Below are 22,111 nucleotides of genomic sequence, written 5' to 3' on the forward strand. Positions count from 1 at the left end.
ACGGCGGCCTCGCTGGCACCTGACTCTGTGGCCGTGTGCGCGTTCTCCTTGATGTGTAATTTCTCCTGCTATCCTTTGTAGGTGGTGTTTTTCTCTTTACCACGGTTTCTTTACCCGGTGCATCTGTATTTTTGTTTTTCTTAAACGCCGGCGTTTGAAAATTATTTTTTCTTTTTGATACCGACGTCCGGGCTGTAGAAGGGCTAGGTCTCTCTTCAGTTCTCTGTTTCTTGGGTGGTGGAATAGTTGTTGTTGTCTCTGGATCTTCTACTTCGTTTAGACTTGAGTCCTGCAAGAAACTTTTAAGGATTTCAAAATCATTTGGATTATAGTATTTTTTCACCTGGTCGGGACTTGCTTTACAGATTTCCCCTCTCTCGTTCTTAAGATATAAGACTACTCCTTTGATTTCCTGAATTACATAGGGGCCTTCAAACTTTGGAGCTAGCTTTGCCATAAAATTGTCTGGGGCACTTGATAAAGAAAATTTCCGCTTCAATACTTTATCCCCAACTTTAAAATCTGCTTCACGGCGTTTTCTATCATAATATATTTTCTGTCTATTTCTTGCCGTATCCGAGGTTTTAAGCGCCTGATCAATTAACTTTTGCACATCTTTTTGTTTAAACTCCTGCTCTCTTTGTTGCACAAAGAATAATTTATCTAAAGGCGTAATTAATTTTCGGCCTAAGAATAATTCTGCTGGAGTTTTTCCCGTAGTATCATGATGTGCCGTTCTTAAAGCATAAGCTAATTCATTTATGTAGCCATCCCAGCGCTTGTGATGTGTGCTCACGTAACTGCGAATTATTTTTACTATGTTTTTATTAACTCTTTCTGCTATGTTAGCCTGTGGTCTATACGGAACCATTTTGATATGGCGTATGCCAAGTCCATTGCATATGTTTTCAAATATTTGACTAATGAATTGTTTTCCATTATCGCTAATGACTTTTATCGGTGCACCGTATTTTAAAATGTATCTGTGTAAGAATGCATCTGCGACTGTTTTGGCTGACGCGCGTTTAAGTGGAACAATTTCTGTCCATTTTGAAAAATGATCTACTATTACTAAAAGAAAACGATTTTTATTTAACTCGCTCTGGGGGAAGGGACCAAGAAGATCTATGCCTAAAATTTCATTCGGAAATGTAGCGCGAATGCTATTTAAGTACCCGGCCGGGCTGTAATTAATATCATTTATTAACTGACATTGATTGCAGGACCTGACATACGCCGTTACTATTTTGTATAATTGTGGGAAATATACCGCCTCGCGTACCCTTTTTAAAGTCTTTCTGACCCCTAGGTGGCCCGCTGTTTTTGCTTCGTGCAACTCCTTCAAAATGCTTAATCGAAGCGAGGCTGGGATGACTGGCTTATACTCAAGATTTTCGTTTGTTGTTTTCGTATAAAATAATAAATTATCTATTATTTCATAGTTTTTTTGCTCTATTTCTTATCGCATCGATATTTGTGTGCTCGAAGCTTTCGGGGTCTTTCAAATAAGCATAGATATTTCCAAATTCAGGATCAGCTTTCAGTTCAGTAATAACCGTATCTCTAGAATCTAAAATTTTTTAAGTCAACACAGCGCATTTAAGTTCATTTCCTTCATCGTCCAGTTTTATACGAGAAAGTGCGTCAGCTACATTGTTTTCCTTACCCGGTTTATATTTTATTGTGATATTATATTCTTGGAGTTTTAAAGCCCATCTTATTAACCTGGGCGTTAGGTTTTTTCCCGAGTAAAGTCTACCAACAGCCGCATGATCCGAAAAGACTGTTACTGGCGATTTTCCGAAATAAACTCGAAATTTGTGTACAGCCATTAATACGGCTAATGTTTCTCTTTCTGTAGCTGTATAATTCCTTTGTGTCTGATTCAACATTTTACTAAAAAATGCCAGAGGATGGTTATTTTGCATAAGAACCTCACCCACCGCATAGTCTGACGCATCTGCTGCGATTTCCAGGTTTTCGTGCCCCTCCGGGAATTTTAAAACAGGGGCATTAATAAGCGCTTCTTTTAATCTTTCAAAAGCTGTGTTAGCTTCCGCTGTCCACGTAAATTTACCCCTTTTTCGTTTGATTACTAAGAGTGGTTCAACAATATTAGCGAAATCTTTTATGAAAGATCGATAGTAAGAACATAACCCAAGGAAGGAAGAAAGTTTCTTGGCGGTGTTTGGCGGTGGGAAATTCTTAATAGCTTTTATTTTTGAATCTTGCGTTTCTATACCCTTTTGCGAAATTTTATAACCGAGATATTTAAGTTCTTTAGTTGCGAACTTGCATTTTGAGGCGTTAATTGTAAGACCGGCCTCTTTTAATAATTTAAAAACTTGTTCTAGATCATTAATATGTTGTTCCAACGTACTACTCGTTATAATTATATCATCTAGATAAATTAAAGTTGATTTTCCTAGGACAGGATTTAGAACAATGTCCATAGCTCTCTGGAATGTTGATGGGGCCCCACACAACCCAAAAGGCATGCGTAAAAATGCATAAGTGCCCGATTTTGTTATAAACGCGGTTTTATGTATATCTTCGGGTCTCATAGCTATTTGATAGTAGCCAGACGTTAAGTCCAAAGTAGACATATATCTTGTCGATTTGATCTGTCTAATGATCTCGTCTACAACCGGCAAAGGGTAAACTGGAAATTTGGTAATACTATTTAGTTTTCTGTAATCAATAGCAAACCTCCAAGCCCTTTCATCCGAAGGAGGAAACTCGTTCTTTTTCCTACATAGTACGACTGGACTCGCGTACTCACTATTTATGGGCGTTATTATTTTATTCTTTAACATCTCCTGAATATGTTCTTCGATGATTAAGTCTTTTTGTTTGTCATAACGGTATGGCTTAGTCCTACAAGGTTTTCGGCATTTAATTGAATCTTGTGCGTCACTATTTGGCAGTTTCCTGGTTTTTCTGAAAACAAATGAGAAAAATTACTCACCACTTGCTGTATCGCTTTCCTTTCCTGGTCATTCAGATGGCTAAGGTCCAATTCAGGTGTCTCCACAGGTTCCACCACCCTCTGGTCCATCTCCAACACCACGGAACTATCTTGAAAATTTAATTTGGCCCTCGCGGCCCTTAAAAACTCCATACCTAAAATAAGAGAATGTTGCAGATCTTTCACCACAAAAATTAATACTTTGAGACTTTCCTCTTTTACCTGTAAGTTTAATGATAATTTCCCGATGCAGTGACATGTTTTTCCTTGCGCCGCTATAATTTCCGTATTTTTGGTTTTAAATAATCGTACCCTATAAAAATTCTTTTTGAAGAAATTTTCACTCATAAAATTTCCTTCTGCTCCTTTATCGATGAGGGCTTCTACTGGTATATCGCCAACCAGGACTTGTATAATTGGTAGCTGTGAGTTTTTTACGATGACCGTATTTAAATGTCTATTTGAGGGTTTTTTTAAAACTTCCGGGGTCTAGACCCTCCCTTTCACAGGCCCCTCTACTCGTTTAAAGCTTTCCTTTCAATCTGTGTCTTCTGGGTACGCGGATGCTTATTTTCAAATTTTCTTTTTGGGCCTTGACCTTCGAGTTTCGATGCGTTAGCTTGATAGCTTTTTCCCCCATAAGAGCGATTTCCATTTCTGGTTTCCTCCTTTGAAGATTTCCTTCGGGTACTTTGAGAATATGTTTCCCCTCTCGCTTTTTCCGCTATTCTGCGATTTTGAAACTTCACCGCCAATTCGAAGAGTTCCTGCAATATGCTTGGGTTTCTAATTTCAAAGTAGTCTTGAACAGCGGGTAACAATCTTGGTAATATTATTTCAATAATCTCCGCATCGGGTTTCTTTCCATACAGCATATCCGTTAGCTTGATTTTTCGTAGAATAAAGTCCGTCAATTCTGCTGTATCCCGTTGATAGAAACTATATAGCTCGGCTTCCAGCCGTGCGCGATCTTTCACTATGGGGAAGGCTTTTACTAACGATTTTTTGAAATTTTCAAATGTATATGTCTGGCTTCCAAATTCCCCTAATAAAAATTTGCCTATGTTTTTCCACCATAGCGCGGCCTGTCCTCTTAGTGCTGATGTGGCGATGGCAACTTTTTGTCTTTCAGGCACAGGGTAGAGCTGAAAGTGGTTTTCTAGACCTTCTAGAAATACCGCCACCGAATTTTTTCCGTCGAAATAGACGTTTGGCTTGATTGACGCTCTCAAAGTCTGGACCAGGTATCCAAATCCTTCCAACTGAGTTGTCATTTCTTGGTGTTGTCCAGCGGCTTCCATCCAATTTTCGGCCATTTCGGTTCGATAAGTGTTCGGGCGCCAATGTAACGTTGCGCGCCTCCAACTTGCACGCAACCAAGAGGTGACTGTAAAAACTGTATAAAACACAGAGTCTTGTGAAGGATTTAAGTCCCTTTTTATTCAACGTAAAAATTACAATTGCGTGCTCTTGACGCTCACAGACTGTGTCAACTCGGCAGTCAAATAAAAATAATAACCTGAAAAGAAACTAAAGCCAAGACTCTAACTACGAGGTTCTCTAAAATAACTAACTCACCGCGTTTTACAATACCGCTGCTAATTCAGCAGACTTGCAGCTCACTTGAACGATTAACACTACTTCCCGCCAAGCACATAGGCCGAAACGCGGGGTTCTTCAATTTCTCGCTAACTACCTCCGCGCTCGTGAAGTAAGAATATCACACACCGAACTCGTTTCCTTCCTATTTAAATCATAATACTTCCGCAGATAATTTGAATCCTTGCGCGTTCTACTAAAATTTACATATTCTGGCATTGGCAGTTCCAGGGGAAAGTAAGGCTTGACAGGAAAGATAGTTTAAACTTAAAATAAATGTTAGTTAAAATAAATATAAACCCTACACAAGACATACGTGTTTATATGACTTCCAGAAGACGAATGGAAGATTCTGAGCGCTGATGTGCTGTGGGGCGCATTGAAGCAGGACAGTCGATCACACATGTTGCTCTTTTCTTCGGCGTTCATCATTCTGTAATTTCACGTTTATGGAAACAATTCCAAATGTCCGAAAACTCGTAGCCGGTCGCCCAAGGTTACAACCGCGGAAGATCGATATATTGCTATTGTAGCTAAGCGGAATCGCAGAGCCACCTCCACACGTGTGACATCTATGGTTACAGCATCCATTGGTAAGGCGATATCTGAAGCTAGTGTACGCCGAAGATTACATATGAGTTGACTGTACTCTTGGGTTCCTCGAGTTTGTGTTCCTTTATTTGTCCAATGAAGAGGGGCACGATTACAGTGGTGCCGGGAACATGTCAATTGGAATGTGTCTGACTGGGGCAATGTCATGTTAACTGATGAGTCAAGATTTGTTCTGGAACCAGATGACAAGCGTATAAGGATATGGCAAGAACAATGAACACGCAATCAGTCCCAAAACATCACCGAACATCACGCATTCCGAGGCGGAAGCATTATGGTGTGGGCAGGGATTTTATTAGGATACCGCATTCACATGCACATCTTTTAAACGGGGTTCTTTGATGGCTGTCCGCTATCGAGATGAAGTCCTAGAAGCCATTGTGAAATTGTACGCTGCAGCAGTTGGCCCTACTTTTGTTTTAATGGACGATAACGCACGTCTCCATAGAGCTGACATCGTCGATGTCTACCTGGAGAGTGAAGGGATTGCACGTATGGCGTGGCCAGCATATTCGCCCGACCTTAATCCTATTGAAAATCTTTGAGATGCTCCCGGCCTTCACATTTCCCACCCCCAGCCACTCTTATTGAGCTGGAAACTGCTCTACGAGAAGAATTGCGATTGCATAATTCTACGGTGGTTGACCACCTAATTGAAAGCATGGTCACAAGGTGTAAACTTTGTATACAGATGAGGGGGGATCACATACCCTATTAATGCCCTTTTTTTTATTTTACGCTGTTTATTTTCACTTTATACATAATTGTGTTTATGTCTCCAGTATGTCATTATCTGATAACTTACAAAAATTTAATATTATTTTCATTTCTGCATATAATTATTGATTATATATGCTATTTTCCTGCCGAATTTTGTGTCAATCAAAGCAGTATTTGTTAATTTTTTTGCATTTTACATCTTCGTGCTTAACTTTTGGAAGTAAGTGTATTTTTCTGTTTTATAAATATAAATATGACAGTGCTGCCATTGATTTTGCTGCGCTTACCTGGAGCCTGCGTTTAACTTTACCAGCCTATTTAGTTTACGTGATTTCCTTGCCGTAAGCAGTCTTTGTTGTGAGCCGTTTTCTAGATTCTGTTGCCGCCCAGACGGGTGATGCTAACTGCCGCACCGAAGCCCCAAGGTTCGAATCCTTAAGAAGGTATGCACCTTTTTAAGGTATGTACCTTCTTAAGGATTTGAACCTGGGTGCTTCGGTGGACCTTGGTAAAATCATTGTTCGTAAAAAAAAAAAAAAAAAAAAAAAAAAAAAAACGCAGATTTGCTGTCTGAAGAATACAATTTAGTTGCTCTTAAAGAAAAGGAAATGTGGTGGAATGGACCACCATGGATAAGGAAAGACGAAAATCACTGGCCGCAGTTCGAATAATGAAATTTTTGATTTGTTTGAAGCTGAGCCTGAAATGGAAAATTCTGCTACTTTGTTTTGTAAGAATTGAATCAGAAACTCTTTTTGACATACGAAAATTCTTCAAAGTTAGCAACGTATTACGAATAACGGCGTGAATTCGGAGAATGGCGAAGAATTCACGCTATAAGAAGAATGCGTATGAAAAATGGGATTACAGAAGAATTTCAGCTGGCTGAAAAGCCCTGGATCGAAAGAATACAGATAGAATACTTTCTTCAAGAATATTTGGCTTTGACTAAAGGAAACCCATTGCCAACAAATTCAATCATTAGGCCGTTTAACCCTATTTTAGATGAAAGATGAATAATTTTAGTCGGTAGGCATCTTCAATATGTTAATATTTTGCACCAAGAAGCACATCCAGATTTGTTGCCAAGTACTTGCCACTTGTCTGTTCTTATTTTTAAGGCCTGCCAGGAAAGCGTAAAACGAATGGTAGTATAAACAGTGACCAGTCCTAGGGGAAAAAACGCGTAATTTAGAAACCAGACAAAGAATTAAGATTGTTATATGTAAATTCATTTTATACCTGAAATTTCGGGCGAAGCCAACAACTCAGGTTCCTGCACCATTGCCAGCTGATATCCTTTTCAAACGACAGGATTGAATTATTTAGGACCATTATACATAGCAAACCTAGAACTGAATTTACTATGGAAAATCATAAAAGGGATAGAAGTAAAAAATTTGTTTGGGAAGTTAGTTATCAAGCGGAAATTTATCTTCGAAAAGGCCTCTTGATGGGGAGGTTTTGGGGAGCGCTTAATGAGATCAGTTAAGATGTCTCTTAGGAGAATCTTAGAAGAACATCAGTTTAAATTCAGGAAATGGAAGTTATATTCATAGAGATAGGGGGAATAATCAACTTCAGGCCCCTCACTTACGTTTCAGTGATACAAAATGAACAAGAACCACTAAAACCGGAACGTTTCTTGATCGGAAAAAGATTATTGACTCTACCTCGAGAAAGTAAAGGGATTCCTTCCTCTGAATCCTAAATTTTGAAAATGAGAAGACACTAAGAAGATTTACTTAATCGAATTTGGGAAAAATGAAAGGCATCATCCTTCTCGAGCTCAAGTCAGCTCATCAATCACAATCAGTCAACCGGCCCACAAAACTTCGAGAGAACAGTGTGGTTTTGATAAAAAAATGACAACGCACCTATACTTTTACGGCGAATGGTCATTGTGACAGAACTGCATTCTGAACGTAAAGTTGGTGTACGTGCATGCACTGTGAAGCTTGCGAATGGAACACTCATTGGGAGACCTGTGCAACTGTTATATCCTCTGGAACTTTCAATCAACAATTAATGAACATTTTCGTCTTCTGACGAACTTTTCGGCTCCGAAGGAAGTTGTGAAGTCAAGCAAATATATGGCGCTGATGCACCATATTTGTTTTAAAATTATGTTAATGTAGCTAAGATGCGTTGTGTATCTAAGTTGTCTCTGATTATGTCGTGGAAATAAAGGATTAATATCTAAAATAGGTTCAATTACTGTTCCTGAAGCTCATCAGATCAATCAAAATCGTAAAAAAAAAAAAAAAAAAAAAAAAAAAAACAACCTTATATTTAGCGTAGGTATAATGAAACACTCAATCGATTTCGAGGGCAGCTAAAGGTCCCTCCTCATCAGGAGAAAGAAATACATAGAAAGAAGAAAATAGGAATCACAGAAACACGTGGTGCTTATCAGCACTGCACGTGGTTATAACTAGATTTTTAATCAGAGTTGCACTGGCCGCCTACTTTTACTGAGCCAGGCTGTCTGATCAAGTATAAAGAAATATTAGCGAAGTTAAAATAGGGAGCGAGGGGCAAATGCACATTACGCTCAAAATCTGAACTTCAAATAATGGAAAGCAACCACTGAACGGATTTTTATACCCTCTGGTAGTACCAAGTGCGAGGAGGTAACGCCATCTATCGGCAAAAATAATTGAATTAAGACAGTAGAAAGGGGAAATTAACAAGTCTTCAATAGCGTATCATAGCTGGACTTTTAACCATAATTTTGATTTTGGGTCTGCAAAAATCATCCAAAAGGCTTCTTCCATAGGCGAATTGGATTTTCTTGAGGCTTTTCACATTCACAAAGATTTAGAAAGTTTAGTTAATGATTTGAAGTCCAATCCAGTCCTTCCTAATGCCTTTAGTGTTCTACTGTCTTAATTCAATTATTTTTGCCGATAGATGGCGTTACCTCCTCGCACTTGGTACTACCAGAGGGTATAAAAATCCGTTCAGTGGTTGCTTTCCATTATTTGAAGTTCAGATTTTGAGCGTAATGTGCATTTGCCCCTCGCTCCCTATTTTAACTTCGCTAATATTTCTTTATACTTGATCAGACAGCCTGGCTCAGTAAAAGTAGGCGGCCAGTGCAACTCTGATTAAAAATCTAGTTATAACCACGTGCAGTACTGATAAGCACCACGTGTTTCTGTGATTCCTATTTTCTTCTTTCTATGTATTTCTTTCTCCTGATGAGGAGGGACCTTTAGCTGCCCTCGAAATCGATTGAGTGTTTCATTATACCTACGCTAAATATAAGGTTGTTTTTTTACGATTTTGATTGTCACATTAGCGTGTTTCTCTTCTAGTCTACTCATCAGATCAGTTAAGAACTTTCTGTTTTATTTGAACTGGTTGTCGATTGAACTCTCTTTTGTTTATATAAGAATATAAATGGTATAAAATGTGATTGCCAATGCAAAATGTCATCAAGAGCTGTATTATTGTTTTTAAACGGTGTACTTTGGCCCACTAATAACAGATACTCTATTGATATAAAGATAAATGAAATAATCTCCATTTATCATTTATACTGGATGGATTAGTAACAGCTTTCTATTTTAATCGAACGTTATTTTCTTCGCAAAACAAAAATAAAAATACCTCTTTTAAATATTAATAACTCCAGTAAGTTCTTAAAAAATAAAAGACAAATCACTAATCTCATTCAGAAACTCTGAAAAGTTTTCAAACGTTCAGAATGAGATGAAAGGAAAGAAGAAAACTCATACTCAGCAACTGAAAAGGAAGCACGTTGGATTTGGATCTTCTTATATCTTCTTCAAGGTCACAGACACTTCTGGCTACTTATCTGAAGAGTCACGCGTGCAGGGAAAAAATAATAATAAAAAAGACTAGTATTCAATAACGTTAAGACCTTTCTTGTTCTGGAGTCTGCCCGCAAAGTTGCACAATCTTAAGAGATTCGATAAAGATGCTATCGATTATTTTCATCGTCGAATTCTATGTGGCTAGGAAAAAAATAAAAATAAAGCAGTATCATAAAAGTGTACTTTTGGCCTAAGGACATTCTCGAATTCATACGCTCAATATCTATACAAATTGTAAGATACAACCTTCGCAGTCAAGTGCAATTCAGCTACTTTTGGCTTCAAGCTCAAATTCAGTTTCACAATAAAATGCTTTTATTGGTTCAAAAGGACAGCCTTTGTCAACTAACTATCCTATGGTTTATTATTATACAATTTAATAATATTTAAGTCACGAAGTTATTTTCACGCTTTTTGGCTTTGATGTAAACTTTTTTCAATAAACGGTTTTTGGTAATATTTACTTTAGTAAAATTAATCTTATACAATATATAAAAGTTATTAAAACCAAGTTAAATATAAATAAATATGTTTCATATACCTTTCAGGTTTTAATAGTACATTTGATCTCAGGACATCCGAATTGTTTGGATAGCTCAAATATTCGGATATAGTCCCTCTGAATATTAAATCCCCATAATTTTGTTGACTTTTATTTCCAATTCAGATACGTATGTACTGCAGTGCAAGCAAGGAAATTTTATTTTTTCATTATCATACTTTTTCAACAAAAATCATCCAATTAAAAAGATGACAAAATACTTTTATTAGATAAAACCAAATGCAAAACTCCCTTCATTTACTAAAACTAAAGGCTGAAAGAAAATTTTATTTGCCTAAATACAAAATCCATTTCTTTATTAACTCAAATCTAAGCGCACCAGGTTTCCATTTCTAGAGTACTAAATTTAAACAAAAGAATTAACCTTATTTGAGTAAAAAAATGCATAACTTATTCTTTTACACTACAACTAATCTAGAACTTTTTTATTATATTTACTTATTCTTTATTTTTATTTTTTGATTGACATAAAGCATTAAGTAAAATTTTAACAAAATTAGCTTTATTTAAGTAACAAACCGTACATCCTATTGTTTTACAGCTAAAAGCTAATCCGAAACTTTTTTTATTGACACAAAATATTAAAACAGAAAGATACATGTACTTGCAGGGTAAACAAAGAGCATCATATTGTCTACTCTTATGTCTAATGTAATTGTCTACTGTTAAAAATCTACATATCTACTAAAACATACACTGTTAAATTATTAACAGTTCCAGTAAAATTATTCACTGATTGGTGTTAATTTTTTTTATTATTTAAGTTAAGGAAAAAATTAAAACATAAATACACAGGGTGTCTCAAAACTTTGTTTCTGAATATGGAGTGAAATGGAATGGCTTCGAGTACAAGAGAATATAATTGAGGAATTATGCTCGTGAATGTTCAAATTGATGACTATCATTGTCCAGACAACGCTGAAAACGTGCACCAAGGGATTCGCAAACGTCACGAAACAGATCATTAGGAACATCGCGACATTGTCTTTCAATTTCCAATTTCAGTGCATCAATTGTTCTTGGTTTAATGCGATAAACTTTATCTTTGAGATATCCCCACAAAAAGAAGTCAATGGGCGTGAGGCCTGGGGAACGCGGAAAGTATTCAATAGTACCCCTTCGTCATATCCATGTGTCTGCAAAAGCTGCATCAAGATGAGTTCGTACATCGCGATGGTAGTGGGGAAGTGCTCCATCCTGCTGAAAGTAAATCTCGTCGTCATCACTAAACATCTCTGAAATTTATGGATCGACAAACTTCTGAAGCAAGTTGGGGTAATTCTCATCATTGACAGTTCTGTTAAAAAAAGTGTGGGCCCACATCATACTGGTAAGTTTACATGGTGTTCAATTGTTACATGAAGATTTACAGGACCCCAGCACGTGCAATTATGGCGATTAATGGAGCCATTTAATTTAAAGGATGCCTCATCACTCCACACAATTTTGTGTGGAAACACAATTTTGTGTGTGTTAACAAGAGGAGTATTAATAACATTTTGATAACCTTTACCATATCCATTAATAACAATGTTTATAGCAAAATATTTGATGGTTGAACAGCTAGCTCCACACAGTAGTTTCAGCATTATTTATCAGAATTATAATTATTTATTATTTTAATTCCTCCACACAAAAACAAAAAAAAAAAAAGAAATATATTGGGTGATAATTAAGCTGTCGTGGTGATTAGGAGGACTGTTGTAATTTTAATGAAATTTAATGGAATTTAACTGCAGCAGGCAAAACTTTCATATAGTATTGGTATAATTTTGATAAAAAATAGAATTTAACTGCGGTAGAGGCATATACAGGTAAATTTTACACTGTTGTGCTCATTTTCAGAATGACGTGGATTTAAAAAGCTAGTCAAAATATGTAAGAATCAAACATATTGTAGTCTTCTTTAAATTCAGTGTCTTATAATGCCATGATATTACCAGGTAAGTGGTTACTTCCACTGGTTCCAAAATATTATACAGTGTATTTTAAGCGTGTTTTAAGATTGTAATTATGCAGCGTCTAATAAATACAACGTGTTTTTTAAATTACACAACTTACAGTGATACGCAGCGGATTTCTGTAATGTGAATGATAAGTAAAAGATATTCGGTACTGCAACTTAGTAACATTTTCAGTAGTTTAAAAAAAGGCAAATATAATATAAAAGAAATTTTAAAATTCGCATCTGAATCTTTCAAATATAAATAAAGTAATAAAACTCTGCAGTTAATTATTATATCTATATCAATACATTCAATTATTCTTTCGTCTTAATTTAAAAAAACTGTCCTTCTGATGATAGATTTGGCAATGAGTAATAGAATTAGCAAATCAAATTTTCACTCATAATGTTATGGCTGTTACTGGCGTCCACTTTAATGCTAGTCATGTACAGGCTTATTTTCTGTCTCAGATGGTACACAGAGAGCAATTTGATCATTCATCGAATTTACGAGTTCAATTAAAAGAGAAGATACGAATGTAAAAAGGGGAATTAAAACATACAATTTACATATGAAGTAGAGGCTGCATCGCCGAATGCAAATAGACAACTAAAATTAGCATGAAACATAATTCCGCAGTCCCACCACAACGCTTTAAAAAGGGGCATGTCGGACCTATGCGTCAGTTCGCAAGCAGTGATAGTCTCTGCAGTTTGAGGCAGCCGAAGATACCATTTGTACGATGAAATGCGTTGGATGGCTGTCGGGATGCTGTAGTCTTGTCCAAGACAATCTGCTGACACGAGAGAGCATCGTAATGTCATCAATAGGCTGTGGAATTGTTACCAAAGGGATCAAAACCCCTGTAGAAGACATGGGTCTGGACGCCGGAGGATTACGACAACGGCAGATGATTGCTTCTTGATGCTATGTGCAAGACTCCGCAAATCACTAACAACATGGATGCTGGTATCACATCTATCTGCTGCTGCAGGACGACTCGTATACCGCCAAAGTGTGTCGCATCGACAGCAGAAAGCTGTACTGTACGCCCGAAGCCTTGTGGATTGTGTTCCTTTGTCCCTACCGCATGTAAGAACACGGTTGAATTAGGCCGTTAAACTTCGTAGTTAGACAGAGCAGTGGAACCATGTAGTCTTTGTAGATGTGTCTCGATTTAACATCCAGAACGATTCCCGAAGGGCAATGATATGGCGATAGCCAGGGATATGCTATCGGGCGCCAAACATCGTTACTATTACAGAGGTACGAACATCGTAAGAGACCATTACAGAGAAGAAAGCTGGGCTGGGATAGCAACGTATGGGCTGGGATAGCAACGAACGGTCGCATCGTCCTCTACGTTATGCTTCGTGGTTCGTCATAGCCGTCTGATATCGCGACGAAATTTTACATTCTCCTGTGCGTCCCTTTATCGCTGCAATGTGTACGAACGGTTACTATTTTATGTATGAACGATAACACATGGCCGCAAAGAGCTCGAGGTGGTGCGAAGTTATCTGGAGAGTGAAACTATTCCACATCTGCCGTGACCTACTACATCGCTGGACCTGAATCCCATAGAGCATGTGTGGGATATGTTGGGACGACGGCTGATGGTAATGTGCACTTTTCACGAGCTCCGACCTACATTACTACAGGATTGGGGACTACTGCCATAACAAGCGATCAACGGCACTATTGCCGGCTTGTCTCGCCGTTGTCAAGTAAGTATTTCAGCTAAAGAGTTTCGTATACGTTATTAGCGTGATGTTTAAATTGCACATTCTTCCGGTCCATTTGGTCTTTCTCTAAGTGATGGTCCTAATATATGTTTTTTTTTATGTCTTTGTTTTATTGTTTGATTTGTGGTATAGCAATATAGCACCAACCTCTTGGATCAGTTTTATTCATATCCATTAAGTAGTTTTTGTTTTATTCCGTGTTTTGCCTTTGTTGCTTCTTTTTCAGCAGGAGTGTAATTTATAGTGTGGAGTAATGCGATGTTTATTCATTAAAATTTCGGGAGAACTGGACGTAAAAAAAGAAAATTGCTCTTCATAAAAAAATTACAAAAATAATGTGTGTGCTCAGTACAAGAGTCAGACTTTTAGGATATCTGTTTGAATGCATTACAATCTGCCCATATAGTCGCCTGATTGCACATTTTCGAAAGAGATTTTTTTTGGAGAATATTAATTTTTTTTTTCTCTTGCGTACTAAGTGTTCTTTTATTGTTATTATTAAGAGATAAAACTGAAAAGCTATTTTTAGTTTTTATTACATTCCTACGAACTTTTGAACTTTAATTTATAACTGATATTTTCTGATAATTTATAACTGATATTTTCTGATAATTTATAACTGATTTTTACTGATATTTTCATTTCTTCGCTTAAATAAAGATTTATTCTTGAACGCTCATAGCTCGAGAACAAAATCTGTCACTTTTAAGTCATTTTATTTTTCCAACATAAAAATACCTCTATTTCATTTTAGTCAAGCCTCAAATTTTTAGAAAAGTGAACCTCTTTTTAGAGGCAATGTAATGTGGAATTTTGGATAGAAGCTCAGAGAAAAAATAAACCATCCTTAAGCTTAATGTATATTAATGAGCCTTCAAGCAGAAACGTTAATTTTGGTGTACATAATAAAAAATAATACATTACTCTAAATTCAAGAATAAACGGTGAATGCTCGTAACGCCACCGCCTGCAAACTGAGTGACATTCGGCTGTTCTCGTACGTTGAGGTAGATAGACGGAAGGCGGAATTTCTTTTGCTAGTTTTAAATACTTTTTTCCAGCTGATACGGTACACTTAATACACTGTCCTGTTATAAGGGCAAAAATAAACGGAGACAACAAAGTAACTTACAACCTATCTTCTTTTAAATTTTCTGAAAACAAATTTAATAAATTCTTTTATAATTTCCTATAAAATCGGCATTCACTGGAAAACTACGTAAATATATTTAGTTAATCAAATATATTTAGTTACAATTTTATTACAAGATTGCATTAAAATTAATTATTACTAACCCACCGTTTCAAATATAAAGGCGGAAAGGCATCAAGCCTTCAATTATTAACTTCCACATTTAAAAATTATCTTTTCAATAATAGTATTTATAATTTAACAGAAAAAGATTAGATTAAAAATCTGCGCCTAAATTTTAAATGTTCTGTACCAATTAAAATTTTAGCAGTACCATCATGCAGTACGATACTACTTTTCAGTGCAATAAGGTAACTAACTGATTTTCAGTGAAAATAAAATCAGAAATTTAAGGGAGAAGTGTACAGATGGCGCCACTGAAAGCGAATCAAGTGTTTTCAGTGGTCTATTCTTATTTATTTGACAAGCGCATCATGCTTACAGAGTGTCTCGCCTTCCCCTCTCCCTCGAAACATATTTTGATTGCCGAAAACTGCAAATAAAGCGTTATATATCATCTGCGTGCGAAAACTATTTCGATAACTCACAGATTTTTCACATTTAGCTGGCAATTTGTGCGCAGTTTTATCATAAAAAGAAAGAAAAAGAAAAAAATGGAAGAGCCACAAGCGTAAGCAGAATGATGCACACAATTTATCGAAAGCTGTGGAAAAACGGAAGAATAATTAAAGCAAATGGTGTGACTGAATTGAGGGAAAAGCTTAATAATAATAATATTAATAATGCATGTGTTCATTTTCTACTGTATGAGAAAATGTTTTGCGAATAACCTAAACACAATTAATTTATTGTGTATTTAATTTTAATTGTCCAAATTATCGAATATCCACTGCAGTACATTTTATGCATGTCGCCCCAAAGATAAATCGTCAGACTATGGAAGGGATTTTTATGTCAATTTTTTGGATATTTATGATGTTTGTTTTTAATTTTTACTTTTTGAGCAATATACGGTCTATGAACGAATAGTTAACAGTCATGGGATGTAAACTGCAGCTGATAACATGATGTTGAAAAAGCACACTTACCCTTAAAGTAAAGGATGACAAATGGTGGAAGGATATGGAGCTTCTTGGATGGTGAAAACTATGAAAGGTAAAATTTCGATATCGAAATGTATTATGATGCAGTGTGCTTTGTTAGGGGTAGTCCGTCAAATAAACTTTGTAAGAAGCAGATGCTGGAGGTTGAAACTATAATGTTAGTCAACAGTTGTCTCACCATCAAAATGAAGACTAAATAGACATGGATTTCCATGAGTGGGCAATAATTCGAAAGAAATGTAGCACCTGTTCAATCGACGATGTCTCTATAAAGTGATCAACCAGTGGCAACATGAAAGGATTCTTTCGCAGTTGCGAGACTAGATCTTCGACATCACCGTGATCCGAAAACACCGTTCTTAGAAGTAAGAGTAATCAGTGCATTCTCCAGAGATCCTAGGACATGAGTCAGTGAAACGATGAGCAAAGTCTAATCTATGAGATAATCTATATGGCTTATTTGCCGACAAAAATCAACCAAACTAATATCATAAGCAATCGACAGGCGTTAACTATAGACGATTACCAGGTGTGAATAACGTTTGACAAATTTATGCTGGGGATTATTGCTAAAAATCCCACATTTTTACTGACCTGATGTTTATAGATCAAGTGATTAAATGGGAAAGGGAAATTAAGAGAGTGAAAAGACGGGTAACTGGTTATCAGTCGACGCCTACGCTGTTCTCCAGAGTCAACTCCAAGCACCCTTTCGCCTGAATATGTGGTTGGGATCATTAGTGCCGTGTCCATTGGACTCTACTTTCTGTTAGCAAAGTTTCACAGTTACTAGTACTCAAGTTTCTAAGCAATCGAATTACCGATGATGGTGGAAGGCACACCAATAGCCATACATCAATTCAAGCGGATCATGCGTAATAAAGTTACTGTGCATTATGCTTAAGTATTTGAGCTCATTTAAATTCTAGGTGTGGTAGCAGATAAATTAGAAGATGTGGCACCATAACGCGCGTAGCTTGTCATAAATCCGCAAAATAATGAGACTGAAACTACTGTACCTCCAAGTCCATTGTATTCAAACTGAGCCATACGAACCAAAATTCACTGTATTCAAATTGCGCCATACGAACCAAAATTCCAGCCTGTAACAAACCTCTCGAAGATAATTAATGGAACTTCTGGTTTCTTCAAATTTTGTATACATACAATGTTCTTTTATAAAGCGACAGAGAGCTCCAGATGTAAGCTATTCGAATATAATGAGATTTATAATTGTTCTTTTTCCTCTTTTTTTTTCCATGATTTTCCCCCAATTTTTTTAAAATTACAATTAAAAAATTAACGACTCATAAAATCATCTACGGTTTTATCATTAGGATAGTAACAAATATTCTATTGTTTCTCTGCGTGTTCTCTTATCTTCGCTTTTGTCGTTTCGGTTCTCTAGTCAAACTGCCATGTGAAGAAGTTACAATACCCAATTCTTAGAAATTTAGCTTAAGCATTAATTTAGAAGTCAAACAACAAAAATCAGCGTAATATTTTTCAAATTTTCGCCGGACTAGTGTTTCGATAGTTTTACCGAACCATCATACTCAGCTGCAAAAGCTCAAATGAACGAGATAAGATATAATGATTAGCTAAGGTAAGCTACTGGCGCCATCTGTTGATGAAACCAGAACTAAAACATAATTTCTTTAAAGGCTGAAGGCAAAGATGGATTGGAATTAGGTCGTTAACTAGAACAGAAAAAATTTTTTTAACGTGAAATGCATCTAGAAAATCCAGTTCATTAATGGAAGATGTTTTTTGAATAATTTTGGTAGCAGAAAAATTTAAAGTGGGATTTTCGGACCAACAATGTTGGGCAACAGAAAACTTCTGTGTTTCCTTTTTTCTAACATATGCCTCATGTTCCTTAACGCTTAATTTCAAGGCTGTCTTAGTTTGGCCAACGTAAATTAAGCCACATTGGCAAGGAATCCTGTAAATACCCCAGGCATTCATATCCGGAATGGAGTCCTTGAGTATGGAACTCGGAATTTTATTGATGAGAGGATATCTTATCTTATCTTATCTAATCATTATATCTTATCTCGTTCATTTGCGCTTTTGCGACTGAGGATGGTGGTTCAGTAAAACCATGGAAAACCATAATCTTGTGAAAATTTGAAAAAAATATTACGCTGATTTTTGTTGTTTGACTTCTAAATTAATATTTGTTCGGCGTGTTATTGTATCTTAATTATAACAACAGTAACTAACTGTAAACATAATGATATCTTGCATTGCACGTAAGTGAAATTCATTAGAAAAATAGTTATTGTTAGTATTTGTCAAGAATATAGTTTATTAAAGTCTATACATAGAACATGCAGAAAATTCTGGATTCCGAAATTTCTGCTTATGGGAAGAGTTTGTGTGCGAGGAAAAACATCTGAAAGGCCTAGCATAAGGACAGTTAAAGAAACATTGGTGAAATATTCATTCGAAGAAAAATAACCCATTCAAAGAAGATGCTGTCTTCTGGATTTCTTCCGAAAGCAAATGAATTTACCAATCTGAAGAGAATATCTTGTGCCCATGCAATATAATTCCTTATGCAGTATGATGACCGATTGGACACACAGTTCTTAGAAGCACTAAGAAACAGAGTAATATCATAAAGAAAAAATTGTCGAAGAATGAAAGTATGTTTCAATATATATGATGTTTAGAAACCAATAAAATGCTTGAAAAGATATCTGTCGTCAAAGGAGATGAAAATCATTTTTTTTTTTTTTTTTTTTTTTTTCATTCAAGTCGACGAAACTGTGCAGTTTTATATGATGATGCAAACACAGTGTTAAAGTTTTGAATTTAAAAACCTGCACTGACGAAAACAAAATGAAATAAATAAAATATCAGTGATGGTAAATCAAAATTCCTTCACGCACCAACTTGAATGCCATACATTCCTAAGGAGTAGAAAACTTTACAAAGTTAAACTGCTTAAAATTCTTATACTTTTTAAACCAATCCTAAAATATTCTTTAACTCTGAATTATTTGAAGAAGTGTTATGAAAGTCAAATGCAGAACTTTTGACCAAAATGCGAAGGATTTTACTGTAGAGGATGTTTTGTAAGTCTGGAGATACAGGGCAGATTAATTTTGTGTTCTTTACTAACATACTAAGTAAACAGACAAACTAACAGACAGATAATTCCTGTGGATGGGATTTAAAACATTCAGGTGAAGTCTCATGCGGTACCTTAAATTCCTGTAAGATTGTTTCTTAAAATAGTAGACCGGCTAGCTGCTTAATTGCTTACTTTGCAGGTATTAAATTGAAGTCTGAGTTTTTTTTTTAATTCGTGACTTCTATACTTTCATAATTTTTAATGTCTTCGTAACTTTTTGAAACTTTAATCTGCACTTTTTGAAATGCATGAGAAATGTTCTTCTGCCTGTAGAAGTTTAGAAACTGCAGAAATTATATTTTATGCTTTCGGTGTGTAACTGAAAGTTCATTTAACTGCATTCCGGAATCCGTAATTCATATCCCTGCGAGGGGTGGCTTACTTCTCGCATTTTCCGACATTGAAAAAATATAAGTCTGTACAAGTACCACCAGAGCTAAAATATTGTGTGCGATATTTCGTCACCACCTGGATTTGGCGACTTTAAGTGGGGGAGAATATAAGGAATTTCCCCTTTTCCCTGTGTTCTAGTATCTCATTTTCCATTGCATGATGTAATTGGTAGCACGTTGGTCTAGTAATCGGAAAATCCAGAGTTCGAATCTCAGTGAGGACATAGCAGATTTTTCTGATAAATTACCTAATGTCTCAATAACAGGCGTCCGAAATAAAATGTGGTAAAAAAAAATTTTTTTTTTAAATTCTTCTGTCATCTGTCTCTTTAAAGTTAAGTTTATGTTATGGAAAAAAGGTATTGTAAGTTATTATTTCGATTTTTCCTTTTGTTCTTTTCGTAACACAACTATGCCTTTAACTAATATATACTCCTTATACATATTCACTGCACTCCTTATTCACTGCTCTAATAAGTGGATATTCATTATTGTGTTCACCCACAAAACTGTGAATATTTTATAAAATAATGTGCAGTATTGTATTTTAAGATATAATTTTGTAATATTTTTAAGCTCAAAAACTGGAATTATACTATTTTTCATTGAAAATAGAACAGCATAATTCTGGAAAGCGTATGTACATATTTGCGCACAAAGTAGAGAGATCTGCTTAAAACAATGCTTACTAGATGGCGCTAACAGAAATCGACTTTCAATCGACAACCGCTTAAGTCAAAATGAGTTATAAATAGTTCAGCAGTGTTATAGGCCATCATGCAATGGAACAAAGTGGTTATTCGCTATAGTGAGCAACCCCATCAAACTGCTATTGCCCAATGTATATGAGTGAGCAAAAAAATGCCAAGAGAATCCATGATGTCAAGAAAGCTTTAAATTTACACTGGTGTACGCATTTCATATTGCAGGTAAGCTATTATACATAATTATCTCGCATTCGATTTCAATAATAATTGTATAAATTGTTTACGTTTCATTGATAGAAACATTTCCTCAAATAGAATCTTCTTCGGTTCCTTTTTCTAATTATGGTTATGTTCAATTTTGTGACGCAAATATACTAAAATAGCATATTTAGGTTTGAATCGATAACTCGTTTAGGTTATAAATTATTAAAAGGAAAAAAATGTAATATTTTGACAATTCGATACTTAAATAAAAATTATCTCACGCTCTCAATATAGTCTATTTTGAAAATTTTATAATAAATAAATATAACGACCTCTATATCAACGGAATTGAAAAAAATTATTCGTCAAGATTAATAGACAGTTAAGTAATAAAGATTAAAATTATGCTAAATCAATTTAATATTCAAAATTAAATGAAACTTTGTTTCAAATTTTTACACTCTCTATTTCTAATAATTTAAATGTGATAATTTAAATCACATATTTCTTAATAAATTTATTTTAACAAAAATCGCGCTATATCAGAATGTAATGTAAAACGAAAAACATTACCTGAATTTTGTACTAAAGCTATTTAAAAAACAAATTAGTCCTTCTTTAAAACTGGGACTGGGATTCTTTATCAATAATACTCTCAAGGCGTTTGATGTTCAGAGTAATTTTATTAAAGTTTACTTTTGAAGTTTAACTGACGAGCAGTATTTCAAATAGTTTGTTTCTACGGGTAAGCAGAAAAGACTAAAAAATGTTAATAATACATTAAAAATCCTGGAAACTGTAAAATAAACGTACAATAAAAAACAAGTATAATTCAACCTTCACTTAAAAGTTGTTTTGCTTTTTTCATCAAAAGCTGAATTAAGAAACTGTAATATTAACTTGTTTCAGAAGCATATAGAAATCCATGTCAGATTGTGTTTCGTAAATTCACAAACTATTACCTGAGCTTTAAGTGTTTATATATAGTAAAACAAAACTGAAGATAAATCTGTTCAACAGTTCAATAATAATGCAAGCAACTTTTTGTTCAGAATAATATTCGCAATGCTACGTTTGTAGTAAATTAATGTTAAACGTAATATTTGTAGATGCATATTTAAGGACTTTAGAATATTAGAGCAAGTAATCGGCTTTTTAAATTACTCATAATTACCTGTTTACTATAGAATTATATATATATATATAGTACATATATAACATAAATATATGTAAATTCTAGCTTAAATTTGCAATAGTCCTTTTACTCTCTATTTTAATTTGCTTATTTCCTCGTTCTGCCCTAAAAGTAGTAACTGCTTATAATAAATCGCTCTAAACTGCACCATTTTTAAGTTAATCCATGCCATATGATTTTTGCTCAATGGTGCAAAACCAAGCACAAAACTAATCACAGCA

The 22,111-nt window shown here is 35.3% G+C and overlaps 1 protein-coding gene across 2 annotated transcripts in view; it reads left to right on the plus strand.

Annotated features, from left to right (window-relative positions):
• Positions 1–20,555: 20,555 nt before the first annotated feature.
• Positions 20,556–22,111, plus strand: part of LOC118192827 (uncharacterized) — a 153,519-nt gene continuing 151,963 nt past the window's right edge. The window contains exon 1 of one of the 2 annotated variants that reach the window (XM_085810773.1): positions 20,556–20,713. The gene's annotated coding sequence lies outside the window, so the exon portion shown is untranslated. The remainder of the gene's footprint in view (positions 20,714–22,111) is intronic. The other variant, XM_035363854.2, reaches the window with a different exon arrangement.

The sequence above is a fragment of the Stegodyphus dumicola genome, chromosome 2, assembly GCF_044657685.1.
Source record: "Stegodyphus dumicola isolate Sdum_Otavi_A_Nest chromosome 2, ASM4465768v1".
Classification (NCBI taxonomy): domain Eukaryota; kingdom Metazoa; phylum Arthropoda; class Arachnida; order Araneae; family Eresidae; genus Stegodyphus; species Stegodyphus dumicola.